The sequence below is a fragment of the Pygocentrus nattereri genome, chromosome 27, assembly GCF_015220715.1.
Source record: "Pygocentrus nattereri isolate fPygNat1 chromosome 27, fPygNat1.pri, whole genome shotgun sequence".
Lineage (NCBI taxonomy): Eukaryota > Metazoa > Chordata > Actinopteri > Characiformes > Serrasalmidae > Pygocentrus > Pygocentrus nattereri.
Genome location: NC_051237.1, coordinates 23,248,310 through 23,254,322, shown reverse-complemented (window position 1 = coordinate 23,254,322; position 6,013 = coordinate 23,248,310).

Here is a 6,013-nt window from a genome sequence, read left to right as displayed (position 1 = left end):
TTTTATTTACCATCCAGAACCACCAGAGAACCTACACGAGTCTTCTGAGTTCATATGGAATGTTGATGATGGAAAACAGTGGAAAATCTGGAATAATCAGTTTTCTTTGGGGACTATTTTGCCGCACAGCGCCCTGCATGTCTCCCTCCACCATGAATGGAGTTGAAGTTCTCTAAACTCTCTAAACAAGGGGCTCCCAAACTTATCAAACACTTCAAAGGTTTTCTGGTTCCTGGGAAGCAGCACCGGCTGTTATTTGATAGAGAAATATACACACATCCTGCTCGAACTGGTGGGAGTGAAACCGGAGATGAAAAAACGATGTTCTGAGAGATGTGGCATAAAGAATGACTCCTTTTTTGAAAAACAAGGAAACTGGAGGTGTTTTACAGTAAAGGAGTCTAAGGAGTCTATTACTTCATTTGTTTCTGTTCTATAAAAATGAATCATTCTGTTATGTAACGTTTTACTGATTAAATAAATTTCTTTTCATTCACTGTAAAAATTCTACCTAAATCAGAAAAGAATGTGTTAACAAACAGTCGACCTGGTTTACAGCTTTTCTCAGCTGCTTTTGTCCATCCAGAAGCTGTAATTTAAAAACAGTTAACACACGATACTAATCAGAGTCACAAAACACTAAACACACACAACAACAGACAGCTTTTCCATCAAACACCACAGCTGACCGCCAGGAGCGTCAGATCCTTTAATCGGCCACTGAACACTGACCAAACAAACACTGAACACATGGTTCAGGTTCAGAAGCTCCAGCTTTCGTTAGTGCTGTTTGTCTGAGCTGAACTATCTGCTGGCACGTTACTGTAAACAGGTTTAAACAGGTTTCTTTTGGTCCATTCATCATTACTTAACACGCAATGTAAAGAGCAACAGGCATGAAAAACATCAAAAATATGGAGGCATGAGGTTTTGTAGTATCTATCTGTGCGAGATATCCTACACACTTTAGATTTCCACTCGCCTTCACACCTGTGGAAATGTGACGGGACAATAAACGTGCTTTGATTTGATTTTTGTATTAGCTGTAGAGCTACTTTCCCATTTCTGGACCATGGCTGTGGAGAGAAAGGTGTATGTTCTCTACAATGGAGGAACTTTCGGAATGAAGAAAGATGACGAAGGTAAGTTGGTCATTTATTTAATCTGGAATGTGTTCAAGTCTTTGTCTGAGCGTTTGCAGAAATGTGTGTGAATTCCAGTGGCGGCAAGAATAAACGCCATACTTCAGTACTTTTGCTCAAGGATCTGTACTTTAGTAAAATATTTGCGTTTCACAGTAAAATATCTACATTTTTACTGTACAAATGTGTGTTTCTCATTACACTGAAATGGATGGCAGAATTGGAAGTAGGTTTTGTTGGCCATGATCAATGTTTATCAGGATATCTAGAAACAATAAACATATGGTAGCATTTTATTTGAAAGTCAGTAATAAGCAGGTAATAATATGTTAATACTATTGTAACAAGTCATAATAACCTAAACATTACACGCAATTACATATTGTTAAATATACACTTAATAAAAAATAAAGCTAAAGGTGTTTTTCCATCCTTAGAATGATTGCTTTACAGTAAAGTTGCATTATTTTGTTAACAGGTAACTTTCAAAGGGCATATTTACCTCCATTAATGCTGAGTAACTAGAGTGCCTGTAGGTGGCGCTACATGTAAAATAACAGTACAATCATGAGTGATTATAAGTCAGTGATTTAGTCATAATGTCTGAGCAGTTACCCACATTATTATAAAAAAAGGTGATATGAGACGCATGAACTGCCATTCAGTTTCACTGTAACTACAGTGTGTAGCCGTCACACTGCACCTGAACAGTTAAATGCACAACAGGCAAGAAACTGAACTGAACAAAAGTAGCATGTAATTTGTCCGTTAATACAAGTTATCATTTCATTACTTTTTATTGACCTTATTATATATCAACAACTAGAATATTGGCATGTAATGTTTAGTTTAGTACAACTTACCATAGAATTACCATATCATCACCCACTTATTCCCCATCTGTAAAACTCTATCGTAAAGTCTTTAGCTCATATTTTCAGGCAGTATACCAATATTAGTCTTTAAACTAAGAAGCTATGTTTGTTGTTTTGGGAGGGGGGGCACCTTAAAGCTATCATCTACCTAGTAATGCCATTGTGTGAGCTAAAGATAAGAAAAATATAAAGAGAATTTCTGGTATTTTCCCTTCAGCCAGAGCTATGTACACCCTCTAAAATGGATCTGAGGGCTGACATATACGCACAGTGTAGCCAGCACGTTTCAGCAGCAAGGCTGAGTAATCGGACAGTGCAAGTGCTAGACTGACCTTCCTGTGTCCAGAACAGCCTGTGTCTCCCCATAATATGAAAACATTATGAAGGGCAAAAATATGGAACAAAGGCCCTGTTTGGTTAGACGGATGAAGACGTTTAGTACAGAAGACAATTCCGCTTTCTAAACCGGATCAGGTCGTGTCTTCAGTCCCCAAAGGATCATTTAGAGCTGGTAGTGGACAGGCGATGGGAAACGGGAAACATGCTCCCGTCCTAACACTTCTGGAATGTGCTGAAGACATCATATTTAGGAAGAGCACATAACAGAAAGTACCTTAGGCTGTTCCTAGGACTTAGTGGACGTGTTCAAACATGACACGACAATCATAAAACTCCTATCAGATGGCAGCGTGAGATATGAGATTGCTACCCAACAGGTTCAAGAAAAAGTTTGTTTCTCTACCACAGAAATGTTTCCTTCAGAAGAAACATTTCCTTTACTTTGAAGTTGATGTCAATAACATGGAAATCTGTTATTACACAGTTATTACAAGATCTGTTTTGCAAGGGGCACCAAAAGTCGTTAATTCGTAAGGAAATATTTATAACATAACAAGCCAAGGAATAAAATTGTACTTAGATGTGCTTGATTCACATATGTTCACACATATTTCTGAAAGTTCTGAAGTGAGAATTTTTATTGTTACTGATCTGAATAAAAACCTCACTGCACCTGGCTATTAAAAAATAACAGGTAAAATCAAATTAGAAATAAGGGAATTTTAGCTTGTACAGCACTAACAGCACGTTTCAGCAAAACCAATTAGTACTAAAAATGTTCACTTTACTGAGAGGGACAGAAAGTAGTAACTAAATAAGAGCAATGAGTCAACGGCTTTATTAACAGATAATTAATGGCACTAACTCATGTTACTACATTATACAAGTGTAATAAACAGCAGTTAAGACCCAGTTTAATAAGCCATCATCTAATAACAAACAGAACTAATCAATGTACTCAATTACTAATTACTTTCTAGTACATAATCAGATAGTAAATAACAACTAATCCTTATTGAATAACTATTAAATAAATATTGAATATTTAATTACTTATTAGAATAATATTAAGATCTAATTTGCAATCCTGTTTGTACCAAGTGTTACCAAATAATCTAAAAGTGAGTGTGAGCTTTGTCGTCATTTCTTCTCATCACAAATGAGATTCTTAATTCTTAATGACTCAGATCGACATTTAATACAGAACAGCAGCAGAGAGGCAGAAAACACACTAAATAGACACTACAAACACTACAATTCCTCTGTAAGTATACAGTAGCTTAACAATAGCAATATCAATTAGCAATAGTATTTTAATGCAAACACAAAGAAAAATAAAGCTGCAGACAATGGATGGATTAAAGTGACTGTGCATTTAAAGCAAGTAAGATCAAAGTTTCACAGTAAAGTGGCTGAGTGTGGAAGTTAAAATGCAGCAGATAAAGTGAGAAGTAAGGCTGCGGTAGCAGGTCAGTGAGAATGTTTAAAGGTCCATCAGGTGGATCTGCTCAGCAGTCTGACTGCCTGCTGAGGACTTGTCCCCGAAGCTCCGTAGATCTTCTTGGCATGAGAGTGGTGTAAACAGTCCGTGTGGATGAGAGGGATCCATCCTGATGCTGCGCTCCTTATTTTTTATATCGTTTGGTGTAGGTGCCCTTAACCCTCCACTGCGTGAATTATTACATGAACATGATCAAATGTTTCAATGTGTTTCTATTATTTTAAATGGCGTAAATAATGAAAATGAAAAAACAAACATGTATTTCTAAAATTTCAATGGGTTACTTGGTAAATTGTTCCTATTTGGCAACAATGCACAATTATACCATAGCACCATAAAATCTGTAAAAAAGATATCATAAAATTTTTAATCTTTTATTGAAAACGAGAACAAACAAATCCAACTTATACTTGTATTTACAAATATTGGAAATTTATACTATTTCAATTGGTATTTCGAATGTATGATAATAACAACACAATAAAAATCACTGGTCATGTGATGTCATAAAGTACCTGTCCTTTCAAAGTAAAAGACCTTTTTCCACAACACAGATTTTATATCACTGTTTTTAGTAAAATTCAGATAAAGTAATCATTGCCATTTGGTAACACTGCGCAGTAGAGGGTTAATGGCAGGGAAGCTCGACCCAGTGATGGACGGGGCAGTCTTCACCACCTGCTGTAGGGCTTTCCTGTCTGAGACGGAACAGTTTCTATATCTGACCACAGGTCAGGATGCTCTCAGACAGAGATGTTGCGGTTATTCATCATGAAACTAGACCATGTCAAAAACGACAAAAGAGATCATGTTGCTCTCTTTTTGAAATATATAGATATCAGTGTAGAAGAGTTTTAAAACAACTTCTGAAGTTCTCAGACACCAAAACACAGTGAGAGCCACTATCTACAAGTGAAGAATCCTAGGAACATTGGTGAACCTTGCTGGGAGTGGCCAGCCTGCAGGAAAAAGGTTCCAGGAGAAAATCCGAGGAGCTGCAGGTCTCTCGAGCTTTAAGGTCAATGTTCATAACTGTAGAAGAAGCAGACTGGGCAGAAAGTGATATTCATGGAAGAGCTGCAATGGTCTCGAGCAGAAAACAATCCTTGTTATGCATTTGTAGAAAAAGCAAAAAACTAAAAAAAAGAAAGAATATATAAAATGTGTATACACACACACACACACACAGATACACACACACACACACACAAATACATATAAATTAATAAATGAACAAAAAATTAAAAATGGGAAATCTCTAAGCGTTTTGAGATGATGTTCTTTGAATGGACCAAACTTAGGACGATTACAGTACCATGACAAGAATTAATATAGTTCAATCATCACTCTCATTACATCTGCAGTTTCAGGAATTATTCTCTGACTTTTATCCTTCAAAACGCATTGTTTTAATTTAGAGGCACCAGAAATCTTCAGTCATACAAACATTGCACAAGATAGCAGACTAAAATGGAAGCTTATTTTCCAACACAGGTTTTTCACTTTTTCATCAGCATCTGTCCATTTAGTCCACCCTCCAGATCGTACAGAAGCCATGGTTCTTCAGGTTCTTCAGCTCTGTTCTGCAGAAGAATGGAAGTATCTGAATGAGCTGAGTGTCTGTGTTAAACATGCTGTGATTCTGTTCTATTCACAACCTCAACAAACAGTATCCTGGAGAACCTGTCTAAACATCTTCTGGAAAGAACTGGAACAACTGCCACAGCAAAGTGATCCAAACATTTCCTGAGAAATAAAACAAATATTTACTGGGAACAGAAAAAAACAAAACAAATTTAAATATTATTTATTTGGGCATATTTTTCCAACAACAAATTGTGGACATCAAGCTCTCCAACACAGGAGTTTTATTATTAGTCTTGTTCTGTCTTCTATTCTAAACGTTCTTTGGGCCTCATTTTTCAAAGTGCTGTCAGTGTCTAAACTCTGTGTGAATCCACCAGCAAGTGTTCAGCAACTGCCACCCTGAGTCCACTGATTTCTCCAAGGAAGAAAATTAAGAACATGTCCTCATGTACTGACCGATTCCTGAACCAATCAGGTCCAGAACTGAAGCACAGTGAATGGAGGAAATCGTTGGCGCAGATCTCAGAGAAGAGCTTCCTGTGGACTCCATCTCAGCCAATCAGGGCATA